The following is a 25,854-nucleotide window of genomic DNA, read 5'->3' on the forward strand; positions in this document are numbered from 1 at the left end:
ATGATGACAGATGGCAGCTAGACTTATGGTTGGAGATAATTTTGTAATGTATAAAAATATCAAATCATTATGTTGTACATTTGAAATCAATATAATATTGTAAGTTAGTTATAATTCAATAAAAAAAGAGTTGATAAAGTAATCATTTGAGTGGAATTTACAGTTAAAGAAGTGATTGTGCTGTGCTTAGTCACTCAGTCGCGACTTTGCGACCCCATGGAGTGTACCGTGCCATGCTCCTCTGTCCATGGGGATTCTCTAGGCTAGAATACTGGAGTGGGTTGCCATGCCTGCCTCCAGGGAATCTTCTCGACCCAGGGATCGACCTCAACCCAACCCAAGGTCTCCCACCTTGCAGGTGGATTCTTTACCATCTGGGCCACCAAAGAAGCCCAGAAGAAGTGCATATCTGTTAACTATTTTTCATAATAGAAAATATTTTCATTCTGTTCTCTTGAGCAGTGACTTTCTCCTCCATCTGGGCATCTTTAGTTACATGGGCAATTTTTAAATTTCTCAGAGCTCAGAAAGATAGCATTTCCTAGGAGTCTTCATGTTCTACAAAACAGAATGTGTAATATGTATACAATCATCATTTTAGAATATACCACCTAAACAACCACTAGAGAAATGAAAGACTAATATATGCCATATGCTACCTTTTATTTATTTTTTTAATTTTATTTTATTTTTAAACTTTACAATATTGTATTAGTTTTGCCAAATATCGAAATGAATCCACCACAGGTATACCTGTGTTCCCCATCCTGAACCCTCCTCCCTCCTCCCTCCCCTACCCTCCCTCTGGGTCGTCCCAGTGCACCAGCCCCAAGCATCCAGTACCGTGCATCGAACCTGGACTGACGACTCATTTCATACATGATATTATACATGTTTCAATGCTATTCTCCCAAATCTCTCCACCCTCTCCCTCTCCCACAGAGTCCATAAGATTGATCTATACATCGGTGTCTCTTTTGCTGTCTCATACACAGGGTTATTGTTACCATCTTTCTAAATTCCATATATATGCGTTAGTATACTGTATTGGTGTTTTTCTTTCTGGTTTACTTCACTCTGTATAATAGGTTCCAGTTTCATCCATCTCATTAGAACTGATTCAAATGTATTCTTTTTAATGGCTGAGTAATACTCCATTGTGTATATGTACCATAGCTTTCTTATCCATTCATCTGCTGATGGGCATCTAGGTTGCTTCCGTGTCCTGGCTATACATATGCTGCCTTTTAGAAAGTACTATATTTTCAGGACATCTTACATGAAAAAGGACATTTTTCATTACTTCTTGGTTCAATAATATATGCTATACTGTATAATGAGTCTCCCTTTAACATACAGAAACACATCATTCCAAATCTACATTTTTTTTCTAAGAAACACTAGACTCAGAAAAACTGGATTACTTTAGTTATATGGATGTGTTATGTATGTCTCAATGTGCACTCAGAAAAATCTTATAAAAAGGACAACTGGAATTTTACATCTATAACCACTTAAAAGCCACACCCCTTGTAAGCAATATGCTTGAGAGCATTTATCTCTAATGTACAAAGAAGAAAACTAATCAGAAGTCATGCTTTTGAAACTGGTCAATTTTTAAGTTGCTCAAATTACTGCCTATTACTTAAGAAGCTTTACATTCCTCAAAACTTAAATTGCTTAAACAATCAGAAAACTTAATTTTACGCTTAAAAAGATCTAAGGAAGAAAGTGCCTACAAGATTGGTTCATTCAGTTACTCACCATTAGCACCAAGAACCCAAAGTGGTTTTTTTTTTCTTTTCCAGTCTTATAAAATCAATGTTGTTCAAGTAGTCTTTTGGAAATCCCCTCCTATTTGAAAGATTGCTACAAAATTCTAGGTGATATATGCAGTGATATCAATATCCAGCAGAAAAAAATGAGCCTTCTTCCTTTCTTAATTGGTGAGGATACCTTCCCCAAAGATAGCCACATGCTTGCCCCAAATACTTGCTGCCTGATAAGGCCACATATCTATGGTACATCAATCACACTCAAGGGTAATGTGATCACCATGCTAGGTTAATAGGAATCAGCTGAACAGATAGCTTCAGAAGTTCTGTTACAAAGAAGGAAGGGCATAGGCATAAGTATGGAGAGAAAAGGGGGTACCCAGTGCTATTCTGACTTGTCATATTTATAAAATAGATATGTTGTGAAAAGGGTATTAAATTCTGAATGATGTAAATACTTAGGTTTGCATACTCTGTAAAAATAATTATTTCTTAGAACATAAGTTAATAAGACTCACTAAGATGGGAAATTCATGCACAGATAGCTAAATAAATGGTATAGCTGGAGAGTTAAATATTCTCTAACAGAACGTCGATTTTAAAAAGCCAGCTTATCCTTATATCGGGCTTCCCCGGTGGCTCAGTGGTAAAGAATCTGCCTAATAATGCAGGAAATGTAGGTTGGAGCCCTGGGTGAGGAAGATCCCTCGAGGAAGGAAATGACAAGGCACTCCAGTACTCTTGCCTGGGAAATCCAATGGACAGAGGAGTCTGGTGGGCTACAGTTCATGGAGTTACAAAGAGTCGGAAACAATTTAGCAACTAAAAAACAACAATCCTTGTGTCTCTCAGCACTTATCCATCTTCCTTCCCAAATAATCTGGAAATGTTTTATCTCTATATTCTAGACTCAATCACTTGGCTTTCATATAAAAAACACACACACATACACTTCGACATTTTACAGTATAAAATTATATTTGCTATACTGAGCCTCTGATTTTTCCATTGCCATTTTTAAATAATTTATTCATTATCACAAGTACTAGGATATTTCATAATATGTGAAACATTTTGACAAATAGATTTTTGCCTAGGGTAAAATTAAATATGAGTAAAACATTTATTATGTACTGTTTTACAAAGGGAAATATGTGTTGACCATGAATCTCTTTAAGTTACTTTAAAGTGCAGCTTGGCTTTACATCACACTCTATCTGTTAAAAAAGGTGGTGGGGGGAGTGCCTCCTATTCATCATTTGAAGACATTTTGAAAATCTTTTCTCACACGTGATATTTGAGCTGAATTCTAGAGACACGAGTTCAGTCCCTGGGTCAGGAAGATGCCCTGGAGGAGGGCATGACAACCCACTCCAGTATTCTTGCCTAGAGAATCCAATGGACAGAGGAGCCAGGCAGGTTACAGTCCATAGGGCTGCAAAGAGTAGGACTTGACTGAAGCAACTTAGCACACACACACTGGCCTCAATGGTCCAAATGAGTTCTATTTCAGTTCTTGAATGTGACTGCATCATGACTTTTACAAATTCCTGCTCTACAAACTTCTCTCTCGTAAAAGATATATAACATAAATGATGCTATCATTTTTTACACCAAAATTTTCACTTTCAAAATACTGATAGCTTGGTGTAAAGCTAGGTCAATGAGGATACAATTTTGCAGACAATTTCTTCTCCTTTTAAATTTAGAGTAATTCAAGAGGTTCCATGTGCCTCTGACTTCTGTAGTTCAGTGGTTGGTGAGTATATCCTCTGATTTTGCTTTCTTAATCAGAAGTAATTTTTTTTAAACTCTCACATTATATTTGAAAATTTGAGATATGACTCATACTCTATTTTCAGCAAATATAAAGAGTTAGATGCTTTGAAAGTGTAGTTCTTGGTAATCCCAAAGAAATAATTCAGAATCTATTGTGCATTGAAAATGTTAAGTTAGAAATATTTTTATAGCATATTTAACATGTGAATATCCAAGAATATTAATTTTCCTTATTTCTTTTCAGGATATTTTATTGTATTTACCATAAAACGTTCTCTCTTAAACAGTCCCTATTTCTGTTACGAAAAAAAGGAATAGCTGTTTGTCTGGATTATCTACTCATGGATTTTTACTCTTTGGTTTTACCCATTTGTTAACATTAAAGCCACTATGAGCAAAATATCTATGAAAGCCCTTAGCCAAGAGTGTCCGATAGGAATCACACTAATAAAAATGAAAAGACATAAAAGTGTTTGTATTGAAAAGTTACAGGAGACACTGAACTTTTTTTTATGTATACATTTTCAGAAGTGTGCAAAAATATTATAGTATTTCAGAATATAGTATCTCCCATTCTTTTTGCATTCTCAAAAGATGTCTCAGTATTTTTCTTATTCTCATTGTAATTATTACTGTTATCACCACCTTATATAATACAGTGTATATAATACACCTATATAGTATAGTACATTATCTCAGAAAATAAGAAAATAAAAATAAAAATGGTGAGGTATATTTTGAAGCCTTCCCATCCTAGAAATGCTGTTTCACAGTTAAGATTGAGGCTTGTATCAAAGCCAGTGGGTGGTGAGATCTCACTTTATGATCTTACTTAATTATTATTATTTTTTTTACTTAAGGTACTGTAGGTAGGAGTCACATAACATTGTTCCTAGAAATAATCACGTAGTCTAAGACTAGCCTTGTACAGTGCAATGAACCAGTTGGCTAAAGCACTTGTGGGGAAAAAGCAAAAAAATTATCTCAAAATGAGACTATAAGGATCTAGAGAATATTGCTTTCCTCATAAGCAGCTCTTTGTATGGTGCTTGAGTACTTGTTTTAAAATTTCCATATTTTTTAATTGTGTTCTAAGCAGTATTTTATATCTCACTCTGTTTTTCCTGCTTAGCAAAGCCATTTGAATGATTTGTGGGCTCATTTTCATGTTAAATATTTTAACAAGAATGGGTTCTTAACATCAGGGAGTCAGTCAGATATAATGTAGTTCTGCTAACAAGGCTCATAAAAATATAGGAAACAGATAATAAATCTGACTTATATAGTTCATACATAATAATTTGAAATTTGGAATAATTAAGTGCCGAACACACTATAGAATCTGTGAAACATTAAGAACTTGATTCAAACAGAAAAACATATCAACCCAAATTTAAAGCTGATATTCCACTCAAATCATGTCACCAGGTCTCTATGCTGGCTCACTGGCCATGCTAACCTAGAAATGGTGTAGAGTCCTAAGGGTAACTGCTGGAATTATGACAAGTTCCTAGAGTTCTTTGGGAATTTGGCTGGAAAAAACAGAAGCAATGTTGAATACGTTAGCCACAGCTGGTCAGGATATTTTGTTGATGATATTATCATCAATCTTTGGTTAAGAGTACATGGAAGTTCTATGAATTATTAATATCTCTGAGCTGAGAATGAGGCGGGCACTTTGCCTTAGGGGTGGAAATTTGAGAAAGCAAAGAATGAATGAGAATAGTTATTTCTTTGGTTTTTCCAAAACATCACAATTTCTCTACCCAACATGACACCCACAATATTGAGAGATTTATATAAAACCTGATACTGATATTTCCACAAGTACAACTTGCCTGTATCTAAGGAACATATAGAGTATTCTGTAATTTCAAATCAAAATTAAATAATGAATGTAAACAACAGTGTCAACACCAATATTATTTTATTCTGCATAGTGCTTTTCATCTGAAAATTGAGTCTTTAGAAACTAAGACAAGTCTTTAAAGACTAAACTGATATAAGTATTCAATGAGTTTTATATGAGACATACACATAATAGGTTATCTCACAAAGAATAATTGCTCAATCAACAATAGTTATTGTTAATAAAATAGTTGTTATTTCACAAACATTATGCTTTTAACAACTTCTTACAGTTACTTGGAAAAGCAAAACTAAAAGCAAAATGTAAGTGAGGAATGACTATGCATAACATCAATTTTAGACAATGATAAGCAAAATTAAGCCTGACATTGAGGAGTTTAGTTTAATAAGATGAACATTAACTTAATAAAATATTTTTAACTATATATAAACTAAATGAACAGAGTCAGTTCAGTTCAGTCACTCAGTCTTGTCTGACTCTCTGTGACCCCATGGACTACAGCACACCAGGCCTCCCTGTCCATCACCAACTCCCAGAGCCTACTCAAACTCATGTCCATCATGTCAGTGATGCCATCCAACCATCTTATCCTCTGTCGTCCCCTTCTCCTCCCGCCTTCAATCTTTCCAGCAGCAGGGTCTGTTCCAATGAGTCAGTTCTTCACATCATGTGCCTAAGTACTGGAGTTTCAGCTTCAGCATCAGTTTTTCCAATGAATATTCAGGACTGATTTCCTGTAGGATGGACTGGTTGGATCTCCTTGCAGTCCAAGGGACTCTCAAGAGTCTTCTCCAACACCGCAGTTCAAAAGCATCAATTCTTCGGTGCTCAGCTTTCTTTATAGTCCAACTCTCACATCCATACATGACTACTGGAAAAACCATAGCTTTGACTAGATTGACATTTGTTGCTAAAGTAATGTCTCTGCTTTTTAATAGGCTGTCTAGGTTGGTCATAGCTTTTCTTCCAGGAGTCAGTGTCTTTTAATTTCATGGCTGCAGTCACCATCTGCAGTGATTTTAGAGCCCCCAAAAATAAAGTCTGTCACCATTTCCACTGTTTTCCCATTTATTTGCCATGAAGTGATGGGAAGCTTAATGATTACCTTTTGTAATTTAACCAAAAAGTAATCTGGTATTGACTCACTGTAAGGTATAAAAGAAGAGATTTACTTTATTCTTACAGGGTTTTGTATTAAATGGCCAAGAAATACCATTTACTACAACAATCATCTTGTCTCCAGGAATCCTTCGTGCTTTTTTAAAAAGATGATTCAAGAATCCACTTATATATGTTTGTGATTTGGGCTTTTTAAAAAAAATCTGTCTGTTTGTCTGTCTTTTTATCCTTGCACCAAAGCACAATATTTTACATAATGTGATATTTAGAAAGTCTGTATATCTTATAGTGTCTTCCTTAAATGTTTCTTAGTGATTTTTTCTTTATTTCATTGTCCATATCAGTATTGGAATTTTTGTTCATATCGACTGACTAAATATGACAGACATGAAATTAATTATAAGTTAATATTAGTATGAGCCTCGTTTATCAATCATGGGCTTTCCAGTCTTAACAAGTATGAAAATAACAGTTTCCTATTTATTTAGATTTAAAAATTTTATAATTAATATTTTGTAAATATTTTCTGGGTATTTTATATTTATGTTAATGTTTTTAAAATAGACTTTTATTTGCAGAGCAGTTTAAGATTCATAGCAAAAACCAGAAAGAGTTCCCATAAGTATGTATGTATATATGTGTGTACATATATATATGTATGTATATATATATCCATGTCTATGTGCATATATATATGTATGTGTGTATGTATATATGTATACGTATATACATATGTAGCAGTTTTAGTATGTGTAACAGTTTTAGATTCATAGCTAATTTTAGCAGAAAGCTGAATTTCCATGTGTGTGTGTGTGTGTGTGTGTGTGTGTGTGTGTGTACATATATGTGCCGGCATACTGGCATAAGTCTTCTTGAAGCAGAAAATTGGTTAACAATTTACTGAGCATGCCCTGCTCTGAAGAGTAAGAGCCAGTTTTTCCCCCAGCCAGTCCCTCCCATCAGGAAGCTTCCACAAGCCTCTTATCCTCATCCATCAGAGGGCAGAGAGAATGAAAACCACAATCACAGGAAACTAACCAAACTGATCACATGATCACAGCCTTGTCTAACTCAATGAAACTATGAACCATCCTGTATAGGGCCACGCAAGACAGATGGGTCATGGTGGAGAGTTCGGACAAAACATAGTCAACTGGAGAAGGAAATGGCAAAGCACTTCAGTATTCTTTCTTGAGAACCCCATGAACAATATGAAAAGACAAAAGATATGACACTGAAAGATGAATTCCTCAGGTGAGTAGGTGCCCAATATGCTACTGAGGAAGAGCAGAGAAATAGATCAAGAAGGAAAAAGAGTCTGAGCCAAAAGGGAAGCAAACCCAGTTGTGGATGTGTCTGGTGGTGAGAGTCAAGTCCAATGTTATAAAGAACAATATTGCATAGGAACCTGGAATGTTAGGTCCATGAATCAAAGTAAATAGGAAGTGGTCAAACAGGAGATGGCAAGAGTAAACATCGACACTTTAGGAATCAGTGAACTAAAATGGACTGGAATGGGCTAATTTAATTCAGAGGACCATTATATCTACTATTGTGGACAAGAATCCCTTAGAAGAAATGGAGTAGCCCTCATAGTCAACAAAACAGTCTGAAATGTAGTAGTTGAGTGCAATCTCAAAAACACAGAATGATCTCTGTTTATTTCCAAGGCAAAACATTCAATATCACAGTAATCCAATTCTATACCCCAACTATTAACACTGAGGAAGCTGAAGTTGAATAGTTCTATTAAGACCTACAAGACCTTCTACAACCAACACCCAAAAAAGATGTCCTTTTCTTCATAGGGGACTAGAATGAAAAGTGGGAAGTCAATAGATAACTGGAGTAACAGGCAAGTTTGATCTTGGAGTACAAAATGAAGCAGGGCAAAGTCTAATAGAGTTTTGCCAAAAGAAGGCAATGGTCATAGCAAATACCCTCTTCCAACAACACAAGAGACAACTCCACACACAAACATTACCAAATGGCCAATACTGAAATCAGATTGATTATATTCTTTGTAGTTGAAGATGGAGAAGCTCTATATGGTCAGCAAAAACAAGGCCAGGAGCTGATTTTGGCTCAGATTATAAATTCCTTATTGCCAAAATCAGACTTAAAATGAAGAAAATAGGGAAAAACACTAGGCCATTCAGGTATGACCTAAATCAAATCCCTTACAGTTATACAGTGGAAATGACAAATAGAAGCAAGGAATTAGATCTGATAGACAGAGTGCCTGAAGAACTATGGATGAAGGTTCATGACATTGTACAGCAGGTGGTGATCAAAACCACCCCCCCAAGAGAAGGAAATGCAAAAAGATAAAATGGGTGTCTGAGGAGGCCTTACAAATAGCTGAGAAAAAAGAGAAGGTAAAGGCAAGGGAGAAGAGAAAAGATATAACCATCTGAATGCAGGGTTACAAAGAATAGCAAGGAGAAATAAGAAAGCTTTCCTCACTGATCAATGCAAAGAAATAGAGGAAAAATAATAAATTGGATAAGACCAGAGATCTCTTCAAGAAAATTAGAGCTACCAAGGGAACATATCACGCAAAGATGGGCACAATAAAGGACAGAAATGGATGGACCTAACAGAAGCAGAAGATACTAGGAAGAGGTATCAAGAACACACAGAAGAACTATACAAAAAGATCTTAATGACCCAGATAACCATGATGGTGTGATCAGTCACCTAGAACCAGACATCTTGGAGTGAGAAGTCATATGGGTCTTAGGAAGCATCACTATGAGCAAAACTAATGGGGGTGATGGAATTCCAGTTGAGCCATTTCAGAACCTAAAAGATGATTCTGTGAAAGTGCTGCACTCAATATGCCAGCAAATTTGGAAAATTCAGCAGTGGCCCCAGGACTGGAGGTCAGTTTCCATTCCAATCCCAAACAAGAGCAGTGCCAGAGAATGTTCAAAACTACTGAACAATTGCATTCATTTCACATGCTAGCAAGGTAATGCTCAAAATCCTTCAAGCTAGTTTTCAACAGTACATGAAGTGAGAAATTCCAGATGTACAAGGGGAAATTATAAAAGGCAGAGGAACCAGAGGTCAAATTGCTAACATCCGTTGGATCATCAAAAAAGCAAGAGAGTTTCAGATAAACATCTACTTCTGCTTTCTTGACTGCTCCAAAGCTTTTGACTGTGTGGATCACAACAAACTGTGGAAAATTCTTAAAGATATGGGAATAGCAGACCACCTTATCTGCTCCTGGAAAACCTCTATGCAGGTCAAGAAGCAGCAATTAGGACTGGACAGGAAACAGTGGACTGGTTCCACCTTGGGAGAGAAGTATGTCAAGACTGCATATCGTCAACCTGCTTATTTAACTTATATGTAGAGTACATCATGAGAAATAGTGGACTAGATGAAGCACAAGCTGGAATCAAGATTGCCGGGAGAAATATCAATAACTTCAGATATGCAGATGATGCAACCCTTATGGCAGACAGCAAAGAGGATAAAGAGCCTCTTGATGAAGGTGAAAGATGAGAGTGAAAAAGCTGGCTTAAAACTCAACATTCAAAAACCTAAGATCATGGCATCTGGTCCCATCACTTCATGGCAAATAGATGGGGAAACAGTGACAGACTTTATTTTCTTGGGCTCCAAAATCACTGCAGACGGTGACTGCAGCCATGAAATTAAAAGACGCTTGCTCCATGAAAGAAAAGCTATAACAAACCTAGACAATGTATTAAAAAGTGGAGACATCACTTTGCCAACAAAGGTCCATCTAGTCAACCTGTGGCTTTTCCAGTAGTCATGTACAGATGTGAGAGCTGGATCAAAAAGGCTGAGTGCCACAGAATTGATGCTTTTGAACTATGGTGTTGGAGAGGACTCTTAAGAGTCCCTTGGACTGCAAGAAGATCAAACCAGTCAATCCTAGAGGAAATCAACCCTGACTATTCATTGGAAGAACTGATGCTGAAGCTAAAGCTCCAATTCTTTGGCCACCTTATGAGAAGAGCTGATTCACTGGAAAATATCATGATGCTGGGAAAGATTGAGAGCAGGAGTGGAGGGTGGGCAGAGCAGAAGACAGGACTGTTGGATGTCATCATCGACTCGATGGACATGAGTTTGCGCAAGTTCAGGGAGATGGTGATGGACAGGGAAGCTTAGCGTGCTGCAGTCCATGGTGTCCCAAAGAGTAGGACACGACTGAGAGACTGACAACTACAACAACATGTATATATGTATACAAACTCTGCTTTTTGTTCAGTTTTGCTATGAATCTAAAATTGCTCTGAAATAAAAGTATTTTTAAAATATTAACATAAATATGTATGTTCAGTTCAGTTCAGTCACTCAGTCGTGTCTGACTCTTTGAAACCCCATGAACTTCAGCACACCAGGCCTCCCTGTCCATCACCAACTCCTGGAGTTCACTCAAACTCATGTGCATCAAGTCAGTAATGCCATCCAGCCATCTCATCCTCTGTCATCCCCTTCTCCTACTGCCCCCAATCCCTCCCAGCATCAGGGTCTTTTCCAATGAGTAAGCTCTTCCCATGAGGTGGCCAAAGTATTGGAGTTTCAGCCTCAGCATCAGTCCTTCCAATGAACATCCAGGACTGGTCTCCTTTAGAATGGACTGGTTGTATCTCCTTGCAGTCCAAGCGACTCTCAAGAGTCTTCTCCAGCACCACAGTTCAAAAGCATCAATTCTTTGGCGCTCAGCTTTCTTCACAGTCCAACTCTCACATCCATACATGGCCACTGGAAAAACCATAGCCTTTTTGTTGGCAAAGTAATATCTCTGCTTTTTTTTCTTTTTCTTTTTCTTTTATTTTTTTTAAATTTTATTTTATTTTTAAACTTTACAAAATTGTATTAGTTTTGCCAAATATCAAAATGAATCCGCCACAGGTATACATGTGTTCCCCATTCTGAACCCTCCTCCCTCCTCCCTCCCCATACCCTCCCTCTGAGTTGTCCCAGTGCACCAGCCCCAAGCATCCAGTATCGTGCATTGAACCTGGACTGGCAACTCGTTTCATACATGATATTATACATGTTTCAATGCCATTCTCCCAAATCTTCCCACCCTCTCCCTCTCCCACAGAGTCCATAAGACTGTTCTATACATCAGTGTCTCTTTTGCTGTCTCATACACAGGGTTATTGTTACCATCTTTCTAAATTCCATATATATGCGTTAGTATACTGTATTGGTGTTTTTCTTTCTGGCTTACTTCACTCTGTATAATAGGCTCCAGTTTCATCCACCTCATTAGAACTGATTCAAATGTATTCTTTTTAATGGCTGAGTAATACTGCATTGTGTATATGTACCATGGCTTTCTTATCCATTCATCTGCTGATGGACATCTAGGTTGCTTCCATGTCCTGGCTATTATAAACAGTGCTGTGATGAACATTGAGGTACACGTGTCTCTTTCCCTTCTGGTTTCCTCAGTGTGTATGCCCAGCAATGGGATTGCTGGATCATAAGGCAGTTCTATTTCCAGTTTTTTAAGGAATCTCCACACTGTTCTCTATAGTGGCTGTACTAGTTTGCATTCTCACCAACAGTGTAAGAGAGTTCCCTTTTCTCCACACCCTCTCCAGCATTTATTGCTTGTAGACTTTTGGATTGCAGCCATTCTGACTGGTGTGAAATGGTACCTCATAGTGGTTTTGATTTGCATTTCTCTGATAACGAGTGATGTTGAGCATCTTTTCATGTGTTTGTTGACCATCTGTATGTCTTCTTTGGAGAAATGTCTATTTAGTTCTTTGGCCCATTTTTTGATTGGGTCAGTTATTTTTCTGGAGTTGAGCTGTAGGAGTTGCTTGTATATTTTTGAGATTAGTTGTTTGTCAGTTGCTTCATTTGCTATTATTTTCTCCCATTCTGAAGGCTGCCTTTTCACCTTGCTAATAGTTTCCTTTGATGTGCAGAAGCTTTTAAGTTTAATTAGGTCCCATTTGTTTATTTTTGCTTTTATTTCCAATATTCTGGGAGGTGGTCATAGAGGATCCTGCTGTGATGTATGTTAGAGAGTGTTTTGCCTATGTTCTCCTCTAGGAGTTTTATAGTTTCTGGTCTTACATTTAGATCTTTAATCCATTTTGAGTTTATTTTTGTGTATGGTGTTAGACAGTGTTCTAGTTTCATTCTTTTACAAGTGGTTGACCAGATTTCCCAGCACCACTTGTTAAAGAGATTGTCTTTAATCCATTGTATATTCTTGCCTCCTTTGTCAAAGATAAGGTGTCCATATGTGCATGGATTTATGTCTGGGCTTTCTATTTTGTTCCATTGATCTATATTTCTGTCTTTGTGCCAGTACCATACTGTCTTGATAACTGTAGCTTTGTAGTAGAGCCTGAAGTCAGGTAGGTTGATTCCTCCAGTTCCATTCTTCTTTCTCAAGATAGCTTTGGCTATTCGAGGTTTTTTGTATTTCCATACAAATTGTGAAATTATTTGTTCTAGCTCTGTGAAGAATACCATTGGTAGCTTGATAGGGATTGCATTGAATCTATAAATTGCTTTGGGTAGTATACTCATTTTCACTATATTGATTCTTCCAATCCATGAACATGGTATATTTCTCCATCTATTAGTGTCCTCTGTGATTTCTTTCACCAGTGTTTTACAGTTTTATAAAAACTATAAAAACTTTATAGTTTATAAAAACTATATAGGTCTTTAGTTTCTTTAGGTAGATATATTCCTAAGTATTTTATTCTTTCCGTTGCAATGGTGAATGGAATTGTTTCCTTAATTTCTCTTTCTGTTTTCTCATTATTAGTGTATAGGAATGCAAGGGATTTCTGTGTGTTGATTTTATATCCTGCAACTTTACTATAATCATTGATTAGTTCTAGTAATTTTCTGGTGGAGTCTTTAGGGTTTTCTATGTAGAGGATCATGTCATCTGCAAATAGTGAAAGTTTTACTTCTTCTTTTCCAATTTGGATTCCTTTTATTTCTTTTTCTGCTCTGATTGCTGTGGCCAAAACTTCCAAAACTATGTTGAATAGTAATGGTGAAAGTGGGCACCCTTGTCTTGTTCCTGTCTTTAGAGGAAATGCTTTCAATTTTTCACCATTGAGGATAATGTTTGCTGTGGGTTTGTCATATATAGCTTTTATTACATTGAGATATGTTCCTTCTAGTCCTGCTTTCTGGAGAGTTTTTATCATAAATGGATGTTGAATTCTGTCAAAGGCTTTCTCTGCATCTATTGAGATAATCATATGGTTTTTATTTTTCAATTTGTTAATGTGGTGTATTACATTGATTGATTTGCGGATATTGAAGAATCCTTGCATCCCTGGGATAAAGCCCACTTGGTCATGGTGTATTACCTTTTAATGTGTTGTTGGATTCTGATTGCTAGAATTTTGTTAAGGATTTTTGCATCTATGTTCATCAGTGATATTGGCCTGTAGTTTTCTTTTTTTGTGGGATCTTTGTCAGGTTCTGGTATTAGGGTGATGGTGTCCTCATAGAATGAGTTTGGAAGTTTACCTTCCTCTGCAATTTTCTGGAAGAGTTTGAGCAGGATAGGTGTTAGCTCTTCTCTAAATTTTTGGTAGAATTCAGCTGTGAAGCCCTCTGGACCGGGGCTTTTGTTTGCTGGAAGATTTTTGATTACGTTTTCAATTTCCGTGCTTGTGATGGGTCTGTTAAGATTTTCTATTTCTTCCTGGTCCAGTTTTGGAAAGTTGTACTTTTCTAAGAATTTGTCCATTTCTTCCACGTTGTCCATTTTATTGGCATATAATTGTTGACAGTAGTCTGTTATGATCCTTTGTATTTCTGTGTGGTCTGTTGTGATCTCTCCATTTTCATTTCTAATTTTATTGATTTGATTTTTCTCCCTTTGTTTCTTGATGAGTCTGGCTAATGGTTTGCCAATTTTCTTTATCCTTTCAAAGAACCAGCTTTTGGCTTTGTTGATTTTTGCTATGATCTCTTTTGTTTCTTTTGCATTTATTTCTGCTCTAATTTTTAAGATTTCTTTCCTTCTACTAACCCTGGGGTTCTTCATTTCTTCCTTTTCTAGTTGCTTTAGGTGTAGAGTTAGGTTATTTATTTGACTTTTTTCTTGTTTCTTGAGGTATGCCTGTATTGCTATGAACTTTCCCCTTAGGACTGCTTTTACAGTGTCCCACGGGTTTTGGGTTGTTGTGTTTTCATTTTCATTCATTTCTATGCAAATTTTTATTTCTTTTTTGATTTCTTCTGTGATTTGTTGGTTATTCAGCAGCGTGTTGTTCAGCCTCCATATGTTGGAATTTTTAATAGTTTTTCTCCTGTAATTGAGATCTAATCTTACTGCATTGTGATCAGAAAAGATGCTTGGAATGATTTCTATTTTTTTGAATTTACCAAGGCTAGCTTTATGGCCCAGGATATGATCTATCCTGGAGAAGGTTCCATGTGCGCTTGAGAAAATGGTGAAATTCATTGTTTTGGGATGAAATGTCCTATAGATATCAATTAGGTCTAACTTGTCTATTGTATCATTTAAAGTTTGTGTTTCCTTGTTAATTTTCTGTTTAGTTGATCTATCCATAGGTGTGAGTGGGGTATTAAAGTCTCCCACTATTATTGTGTTATTGTTAATTTCTCCTTTTATACTTGTTAGCATTTGTCTTACATACTGTGGTGCTCCCGTGTTGGGTGCATATATATTTATAATTGTTATATATTCTTCTTGGATTGATCCTTTGATCATTATGTAGTGACCTTCTTTGTCTCTTATATCTCTGCTTTTTAATATGCTATCTAGGTTGGTCATAACTTTCCTTCCAAGGAGTAAGTGTCTTTTAATTTCATGGTTGCAATCACCATCTGCAGTGATTTTGGAGCCCAAAAAATACAGTCTGACCCTGTTTCCACTGTTTCCCCATCTATTTGCCATGAAGTGATGGGATCAAATGTCATGATCTTAGTTTTCTGAATGTTGAGCCTTAAGCCAACTTTTTCACTCTCCTCTTTGACTTTCATCAAGAGCCTTTTTAGTTTCTTTTCACTTTCTGCCATAAGGGTGGTGTCATCTGCATATGTGGGGTTATTGATATTTCTCCCGGCAATCTTGATTCCAGCTTGTGCTTCTTCCAGCCCAGCGTTTCCAATGATGTACTCTGCATGTAAGTTAAATAAGCAGGATGACAGTATACAGCCTTGACGTACTCCTTTTCCTATTTGGAACCAGTCTGCTGTTCCATGTCCAGTTCTAACTGTTGCTTCCTGACCTGCATACAGATTTCTCATGAGGCAGGTCAGGTGGTCTGGTATTCCCATCTCTTAAAGAATTTTCCACAGTTTATTGTGATCCACACAGTCAAAATGTTTGGCATAAAACAATATATATAGACAGATTCTCTACTGTCTATACTTCACTTTACTGTCTTTGCTTCACTATATATATATATAGTGGATCCCTCGTGGATCAGGGAAACAATTATGCACAGTATATATACAGTTGCTCACAGTAACCTGTTGTGTGAAGAGATACGTGTTTATATAGTAAAACTAAAGATTTGAGGTGGAAGTAGAAACCAGTGACATAGCTAGGATAAATTTCACAAAAATGTGAGTGGTTTCTTTTATTCACAGGAGGACATATAGATGGAAAGGAGATAACAGCAGAGTTTTTCAAGGTGCTGGCAAACTTTTCGCTCTTTATGCTGATGGTTCCATGAATGTTTACTCTGTTATAATTCTTTACGCTGCATCTTTATGTTTTGTTCCACTTTCTGTATGTGTGTCATTGTCTATATTTTTAAAATGGATGGTTTCATTTTTTTGTTTTGGCTTTGTTTTTAAAACAGGGGAAAAGGCATTTAAAGGTTGCAGTATTTTTCTTCTCCTTTCTTAAGTTAAAAGCTTCTTTCCTGAGTCATTTTGCATTGTCTCACAGAGGAAGTTAGATGCTTGTTGGAGACTGTTGCATATATTTTCTCTCAGCTATTTTTTTAGCTCTCTCAGTTCCACATGAGCCTGGTGAAAATGTCAATTGCTTGGTTACTCTCAAATTTAAAATGTTAGGTATAAAATTAAACAAACAGCTCTCAATAACTGTTATAGTGTATCTCTTCTATATATTGTATGTGGGCCATTACAATATCATTTGGGAGAAAATGTGTAACTAGTAGGAAGAATGGTAGAAGCCATGTGGCAAGGCTTCCGTTGCAACAATAGAATTGAATTTCTTCAGTTCTGAGTAAGTCCCAAGAATACTGCCGATGAAAGCTGAGTCAGTTGAAAATTGTTTGTATTAAATTTCCTGCATGTATTACCTTTTCAACTCTATAGGCAAAGTTATCTGCAATGGGCTGATGTGACTGTTTTCAAAGGTATTATTTATCTTTTAGGTTTAACACCAAAAGAAGGATCCTGCACAGAATCATAGTATGCAAATCTATTTTATAAATAGATTTTAACTCACCCGGAATCTTTCATGATTTTGAAAAATGGATACAACCCACAAAATATAATAAACCATTTGAAGAACATTCATGTTTAAAATCTGTCATGTGTCAGGAACTCTTGAGACATGAGATAATCCAGAGGATAATGTAATTCACTAGACTGTGTGTAGGATTAGAAATCAATGAAGAGAGCACAGATGTTTTCCTGGCTTCTTTTCTATGGTGGAATTACTAATCCCTTTTAGGTCACAGATCCCTTATTCATAAAACCAATGAATAGAACTCCAACTATGGTTTTCAAACAATATTCCAAGAATCTTTAAGATCCTCAGAAATGATTCAAGGTCAGTCATAGTACCAATAGAGAAGCCGAATGGGTGAGAATCCTGTGGTTGATTCAGAGATCAGCTCTATGTTTTCAAGATTATCTATCCTAATCTTTACTAAACCCTCATTAAGATAAATGAGATCCGGGTGCTAAGCTAAAGCAAGTAAGAACATTAACGATATGATAGACATAACTTGATTTGGTATTATTTAAATGTATAATGAAATAATTGTTAGTAGCTAACATAATGCCTTTTGTATTTTAAAAGTGAAGTTGCTCTGTCGTGTTCGACTCTTTGGGACCCCATGGACTGTAGCCTACCAAGCTCCTCCGTCCATGGGATTTTCCAGGCAAGAGTACTGGAGTGGGGTGCCATTGCCTTCTCCAGAGTATCTTCCCGACCCAGGGATTGAACCCAGATCTCCCACATTGTAAGCAAGACGCTTTACCGTCTAAGCCACCAGGGAAGTCACTTGTATTTTAAGTACCTATTAAATGTCTGTTGAAGTTACGAAATAATGAGCAAGTTAGCTCACAATTATACAGAGGGTTTATAACTCCCATATATGGAAATTCATTGAAGACCACAGGATATAATAAGGGTTCTTTAGAGTCTGACACGGAGAAGGCAATATGGCACCCCACTCCAGTACTCTTGCCTAGAAAATCCCATGGATGGAGGAGCCTGGAAGGCTGCAGTCTATGGGGTCTCTGAGGGTCAGACACGACTGAGCGACTTCACTTTCACTTTTCACTTTCATGCATTGGAGAAGGAAATGGCAACCTACTCCAGTGTTCTTGCCTGGAGAATCCCAGGGACGGGGGAGCCTGGTGGGCTGCCGTCTATGGGGTGGCACAGAGTTGGACACGACTGAAGTGACTTAGCAGCAGCAGAGTCTGACAGGTTTCATAGCCAAGAGATATGAATGTAGAAAGCTCCCGCCCCCTTACTTTATATGAGGAAAAAACATTTCAGAGATTATATGACTAGAACTCAGCTTTTAATACCAAACACAATGCTCCAAGCATTACAGCAAACTGGTACCAATTAGTCATTCATTTTTTAACTCCTTTTCCTTAATCATCTGTAAAATGAAGAGATTGGACAAGATAACTCTAAGGTCTCTTTCAGCTTAAAACTTTTGACTCTAAATCTTGATAAGAATCTTAATAAATTTTGCCAAATGCTTTATGTAAAAGGAAAGAACATTAATCAGTCTCCAGTAGATTCACCATGAGCTTTTTTTTAAAAAACAAGCTAACAATCCTTCTTAATATTTTAAGAACAATACCTCCAGAAGTTTGTGGCCTGATAAGGCAAAGTTCAATAGTAATTCTTTCATTTCCCTTAGAGTCAGATTTATTTTAAAATAATGTTTATCAAAGCAAAAAAATTATAGCGCTAATATGGAAATGAAATCTAAAATTCCATCATTTCAGCACCCAGTATTGAGTTATGCTTCTCAAATTAAATGTGAGTGCTTATAAAATTCAGCTAGGTTGGCTGAGAGTCTACAATTCTAAAATAAGTGCCTTCAATTTAAAAATATAATCACATGTTCATTGGGGATTTTGTAGATTCTAAATTGAATTAAAAGAGAGTAGAGATTTTGACAAATGCAAAGTTTTGCACATACCTGTCTTGAAAATATCAGTTAAAAATACCTTAAATAGCTTCAGTTCAACTTAAATTCTAAATAATGTTAAACAGTAAATCCAAAGCATAGTAAAGATGAAGTTAAAATAAATTTGGTACCCAGACTCTAGGTTAGAGTCTGTACAGAAACTCTCTAGAGTTACTCTCTAGAGTACAGAAAACTCTCTAGAGAATATCAGAGGGATTTGTATCTCTTGGAAGTACATTATTCATAGTTACATGCAAACAAACAGTTGCTTTAGTTTTATTATCCCTATGTGCTGTGCTATACTAAGTCACTTCAGTTGTGTCTGACTCGCAACCCCATGAACTGTAGCCCACCAGGTTCCTCTGTCCATGGAATTCTCCAAGCAAGAGTACTGGAGTAGGTAGCCTTTCCCTTCTCCAGGGGATCATCCTGACCCAGGGGCCAAACCCTCATCTCTTATGTCCTGTGTTGGCGGGTGGGTTCTTTACCTCTGGCCCCACCTAGGAAGCCTTACCCCTTATACTTGTAACATATTCTAAGGTGCTTAAGAATTCAGAAATGCAATAATCATAGCAGCATTCCCTTAAGAGCATCAGTGAAACTTCCCTCTTCCACACAGAGGTGTTTTGGGTGACCATCTTATCATGAATAGCTAACTCTCTGTGACTTCAACAGTTAACTGCAAAGATATTTGAGGAATGCTGACTTTGGCCACCTCATGCGAAGAGTTGACTCATTGGAAAAGACTCTGATGCTGGGAGGGATTGAGGGGCAGGAGGAGAAGGGGATGACAGAGGATGAGATGGCTGGATGGCATCACTGACTCGATGGACGTGAGTCTGGGTGAACTCCGGGAGTTGGTGCTGGACAGGAAGGCCTGGCGTGCTGGGATTCATGGAGTCTCAAGGAGTTGGACACGACTGAGCAACTGAACTGAACTGACTGACAAAGGCCAAACTTTAAATATTACCTCTGTATCATCTCCACTAACCTGCAACAGTGTTAAGTTTCTGAAATTACCCCTTTAGTACGAAAAAAAAAAAAAATAGTACATAAATGTTTCAAGTTTATGGATCAGTTGCTTTATAAAGTATTATTAGGCATGATAGTGATTCTTCCTCTTTATGGGCCTCCTTGGCAGTGAGGCCCTTCTCTCATCTACAAGCCTCTGCTTGACCCTCATTTCATGCTGTTCTTTGGGGGAAGATGAAACGCTGGTGAGCCAGCATCTTTCTTTTTTTTTTTTCTTTTGTTTCTGGACTGCATTATCACGGTAAGTGAGTAAAGTCTTGTGACTTATTGTTTTAATTGACCATCTCAACACCTGTTGGCTCAACAGAACTGCAGTGGCCAGAAGCAGTTTGGAAAAGGAAAACATGGCTGGAGAATTAACAATCTGAATTCAGGTTATTGTAGAGCTATAATTATAAAGATAGTTTGGTATTAATATTAAAATAGACAAATGGGTCTGTGGACTAGTACAGGTTACAGATATAACCTTGCATATAAGAACAGCTCTTCCTTATAAAGGTGAAAAGACAATTCAGTGAGGAAAAATTATTTTTTTTTTCAGCAAATGGTTCTGGAACACTCGAATGTTGAAAAAAAATGAACTTGAATTAATTCATCATATCATATGCAAAAAGTTCACAAGATGGATCATAGATGTAAATTTAAAATTTAAAACTGTAAGACTTCTTGAGAAAAAACAGGAGAAATGTTTGCTATCTTGGTTTAGGCCAGTGGTTGTCAAATAGGGCCAGTTTTGTCCCTTGGGGGACCTTTGGAAATATTTGGAAACATTTTTGTTTGCCACACTGAGGAGGAGGTGTTACTGGCATTAAGTGAGTAAAAGCCACAGATCCTGATAAACATCCTACACTGTACAAAGCAGCCACTGACAACAAATAATTATCTGGGTAAAAAGTTAATGGTTGTCTAGAGACCCTGGAGTGGTCAAGTTTTCTTCAGTATACAGCAAAAGCACTAATCTATAAAAGGAAAAAAAAATCTAAAAAATTGAACTTCATCAAAATGAAGTACTACTCTTCAAAAGATGCTGTCAGTTCAGTTCAATCGCTCAGTCGTGTCCAACTCTTTGCGACCCCATGAATCACAGCACGCCAGGCCTCCCTGTCCATCACCAACTCCCAGAGTTCACTCAGACTCACGTCCATCAAGTCAGTGATGCCATCCAGCCATCTCATCCTCCGTCGTCCCCTTCTCCTCCTGCCCCCAATCCCTCCCAGCATCAGAGTCTTTTCCAAGAGAATGCAAATATTGACCAAAACTGGATAAACTCTTTCCAAAGCATATCTGATACAAGATTTGTGTCCTGAATCTATAAATAAGTGTCCAAAGAATAATGAATAAACAAGCAACCCAATAAAAAAGAAAGATATGAACAGGCACACCATGAAAGAAAATATAGATACAACATTAAGCACTTAATGTTGTGAACTTCATTCACCTTCAGGTAGATGAGAGTAAACCCACAATGAGATACAATCTCACACCTATAACATGGTGAAAAAGTAAAAGAATGAGCATACCAAGTTTTGGCAAAGATGTGGAAGAAATGAAACACTCATACACTGCTTTTGGGAATGTAAAATGACACAATCACTTTGAAAGACTTTGTTGATTCTTAAAATATGATATGCATGGCCACCACCCACTTCTGTTTATCAACTAAGGAGAAATGAAAGCATATATTCACACAAATATATACACATATGATCATAGCAGCTTGATTTGCTTTAAGTCTAAGTTGGAAATACCCCAGATATCTATTGTCTGGTGAATGGATAAGTAAACTATGATATAACCATACAATGGAATACAGGTTAGCAATTCAATTAAAAGAATATGCACTGCAACATGGATACATCTTGAAATAAGTAACCTGGTTGAAACGACTCAAAGTAAAACATATGTGCGTATACTGCATGGCTCCATTTATATAATTTTATAAAGAAAAGCAAGCTCATCGATAGCGGTAAAACACTGATCACTGCTTACTTGCAGATGGGACATATCTTGGGGAAAACCTGTAAGAAGGGCATAGGGAAAACTTCTCAGGGTGGTGGCTATGTCATTTTTGAGACTGTGCTGATGACTTTTCAAGTATATACTGATTTGGTACTTTAAATTATTCTGTTTAAATTGTGCAGTCTGTTGTATGTTAATTATACCTCAAAAACTGCAAAAAAAAAAAAAAGATAATTAAACAACTTAACAGGTATGCCAAACTAGAGACATGAGGAATTGACAAAAAAAAAAAAAAAGTGTGTGTATCTACATAGCCCCTAAGAGCATCATTATCGAACTAGAAAAACAAAATCTGTTCATGATTTAAACCACAATCCCAAAGCATGTTTTTTTATTTCATTAAAGAATTCCAGAAACATTGCAGCACTTTAGAAAGATTTTATTTAAGATGAGAGTTGATTTAAAATTATATTTAATGAATAAACTTCAATTAGCAGGGGGGGAACCATTTATATGAAAAAGCTGAGCCTTTGAAAATTACTGGACAAACATGTCACCATTCTCTGATTAAGTCTATTTTCCACAAGGCATGGGATTTCATACCTAGAACTCTTTAAGGTTCTGCAAGGACAATTGGATAAGATCTACAGTTCAGTGTCATGCTTGTAATGTAACAGAGAAGGCACAGTTAAAAATTGTATAACAGAAAGGAGTGCGGTTGTGACTTGAAACAATACCCAACCATTGTGAATGGGGCGATCGGCACCATCTGCTCCTGCAAGAAAGTTGTGGATTATTGCAGCTCTGAGTGGAGCTAATTCTCCCCCATGTCAGCAGAAGGTAAGAAGCAGTGAGAAGTATTCTGGGAGCTCGTGCTTGTTTTGAAGGCTGCTGATTTTTCTGTTAAAAGTACTAGTTGTGAACTCTTTCATGCTGATTAGAAGAGGGACTGCTAATGCTCGAAGTGGGCTGGGAGCAAAAGGAAACAAAGAACAGAACTCTCCACCTCCTCCCCAACTTCTTACAGCGAGCACCTCCAATTGTCTCCACCAAGATCTAACCCAGTCGCCTATGAATACAGTAGTAGCTCCAGGTGATATTTTTATAGTGTTTAGCCTAAGCCTTAAAACCATTTAAGTAAAGATTATTATGGCATTTATTCTTTCTGCAGCATCTAAGCAGGAAATTAAAATCATACGGACTTAACCTAAAGAGATAATAACATTCGGCGAGATGCTCAACTTCATTCAACTCTGGTTGTTTAATACCTCTAAGTCCAAAACAAATGTGAGGACGCCAAGAGTTCTCCAAAGAAAAGCACGGTTACTAGCCTGTGTCGGGAAGGAGTCAGTGTTTAATTTCACTCTGCAGAAACAAGATCTTCTATATCCTATTTACAGCTCGAGCACACATTCATAATTCTCCCTTTTGTTCTCTCTGTATCTTGGAACGGAATCTTAAAACTGAACTAGAACTTGGCATGCCTAAGAGTCAAGAAAAAGCAGGTTTGCCAAGTCTTCACAATGTTAGGGCACTAGAATTTTTTAGATGTGGCATTTACCACCTTCTGTCTCCAGGAAAACTTTACAAAGCACAAGTTACGATCATGGGTCACAAGTTAATACCAACTGTCTCTCTGTGATATTCTTATAAGAGAAAGAAGATTTATTTTATGTATATTTAGGTATTATATATACACATATGCAGTGTTTATAAATCTATATTTTATTTCAAAATTCCCTATCTTCAGCTCTTATGTAATTTTCATAGTCTGCTTTGTCCATTAAAATATTTATGGATGAGACATTATGTTTCCTAAAGCTTCCACTTATTAGCTATTAAATCTTGAACAAATTACTTCCTTTATCTTTCCTTCAGTTTCTTTTCTTATCAGTAAGATAGTAATAACCTACCTCAAAAAGATTTTCTAAAAATTGAAGGAGCTAACAGAGTCAAAAATATTTGGATTAGTACTCAGAACAAAATACATGTTCAAAATTGTTAATTAATAGCTTTATATATGTCAATCACTGTGTTAAGCATGGGAAACCACAATATTAAAACTAATGTATCCTCTTGCTTCTCAAATCTTAGAATTAAATATTAATGCCAATGGTAGAAACACATTATTTTAGTTGTTTATTTAATAATAAATATTATTTAGATACAAACTATCCAGAGCCAGAACTAACTAGGCTTACATATAATCATAGCAACAAAATGATTTGTATTTAACGAGTTCATTTTTTCTCCATGAAAATTAGAGGAAATCTAATCTAAGGAATGAAAGGGAAGAATTGGTGAGGTTGACTTAATAAATATTTTGTTAAATAAAATGGGCACATTAAATTGATATTCTCTGTATGTGCTATGTAAGTATATTTCCTGACATAGTATGGGATGGTTTCCCACATAACTAAAGAAATTATCATTTTCTTTGCTTATTATTTAGGTTGGTGGAAAAGTAATTGTGGTTTTGCATTTTTGAATTTTGCTGCTTGATATTGAAATGCATTCTTAAATAAAATGGTTATGTTATATATAATTTTAATGTGCATTTCTCCCTTTATGCTTTTTTGCTAATTAAATTACTTACTGTTTATTTTATATTCATTTTAGACTAGAGAAATGATGTTAGACAAAAGGCAAATTTGAGCTTTTTTTTTTTCGGGTTCAAAATGGGTCATAAAGCGGTGGAGACAACTCACAACATCAATGATACATTTAGCCCAGGAACTGCTAATGAACATACGGTGCAGTGGTGGTTCAAGAATTCTTGCAAAGGAAACCGGAGCCTTGAAGATGAGGAGTGCAGTGGCTGGCCATCAGAGCTTGGCAGTGACCAACTGAGAAGATCATCAAAGCTGATCCTCTTACCATGACACAAGAAGTTGTTGAAGAACTCAAGGTCGGTCATTCTATGGTCATTTGGCATTGGAAGCAAATTGGAAAGGTGAAAAAGCTGGATAAGTGGGTGGGTACCTCATGAGCTAACCACAGATCCTAAAAAAATCATCATCTTTAAGTGTCATTTTTTTTCTTATTCTACACAACAATGAACCACTTCTCCATTGGGTTGTGGTAAGACGTTAGGTAACCCTAACCCTGCTGCAAAGTCACTTCAGTCGTGTCCAACTCTGTGCGACCCCATAGACGGCAGCCCACCAGGCTCCCCCGTCCCCGGGATTCTCCAGGCAAGAGTACAGGAGTGGGGTGCCATTGCCTTCTCCAGCCCTAACCCTAACCCTAAGCATTTTATATGACAACCCTAACCCTAAGCATTTTATATGACAACCCGACAACCAGCTTAGTGACTGGACCAAGAAGAAGCTCCAAAGCACTTCCTAAAGCCAAACTTGCACCCATAAAAGGTCATGGTCACTGTTTGGTGGTCTGCTGCCTGTCCAACCCATTACAGCTTTCTCAATTGCAGAAAAGCCATTACAGCTGAGAAGTATGCTCAGGAGATTGATGAGATGCATTGAAAGCTGCAACACCTGCAGCCAGCATCAGTCACAGAATGGGCTCAGTTCTCCACAACCCCCCACAGCGCGTCGCACAACCAGCACTTCAGAACTTGAACGAATTGGGGTACGAAGTTTTACCTCATCTGCCATATTCACCTGACCTCCTGCCAACCAACTACCAATTCTTCAAGCGTCTCAGCAACTTTTTGCAGAGAAAATGTTTCCACAACCAGCAGAAGGCAAAAAATGCTTTCCAAGGGTTCTTCAAATCTCAGAGCATGGGTTTTTATGCTCCAGGAGTAAACAAACTTACTTTTCATTGGCAAAAATGTGTTGATTGTAGGGGTTCCTATTTTGATTAACAAAGATGTGTTTCAGCCTAGTTATAATGATTTAAAATTCATGGTTTGAAACCACAATTACTTTTTCACCAGTCTAATAGTTTGTCCTAAGTAGTAAAGTCATTTTGCAAATTG

Source organism: Bos mutus, chromosome 13 (genome assembly GCF_027580195.1).
Source record: "Bos mutus isolate GX-2022 chromosome 13, NWIPB_WYAK_1.1, whole genome shotgun sequence".
NCBI lineage: Eukaryota > Metazoa > Chordata > Mammalia > Artiodactyla > Bovidae > Bos > Bos mutus.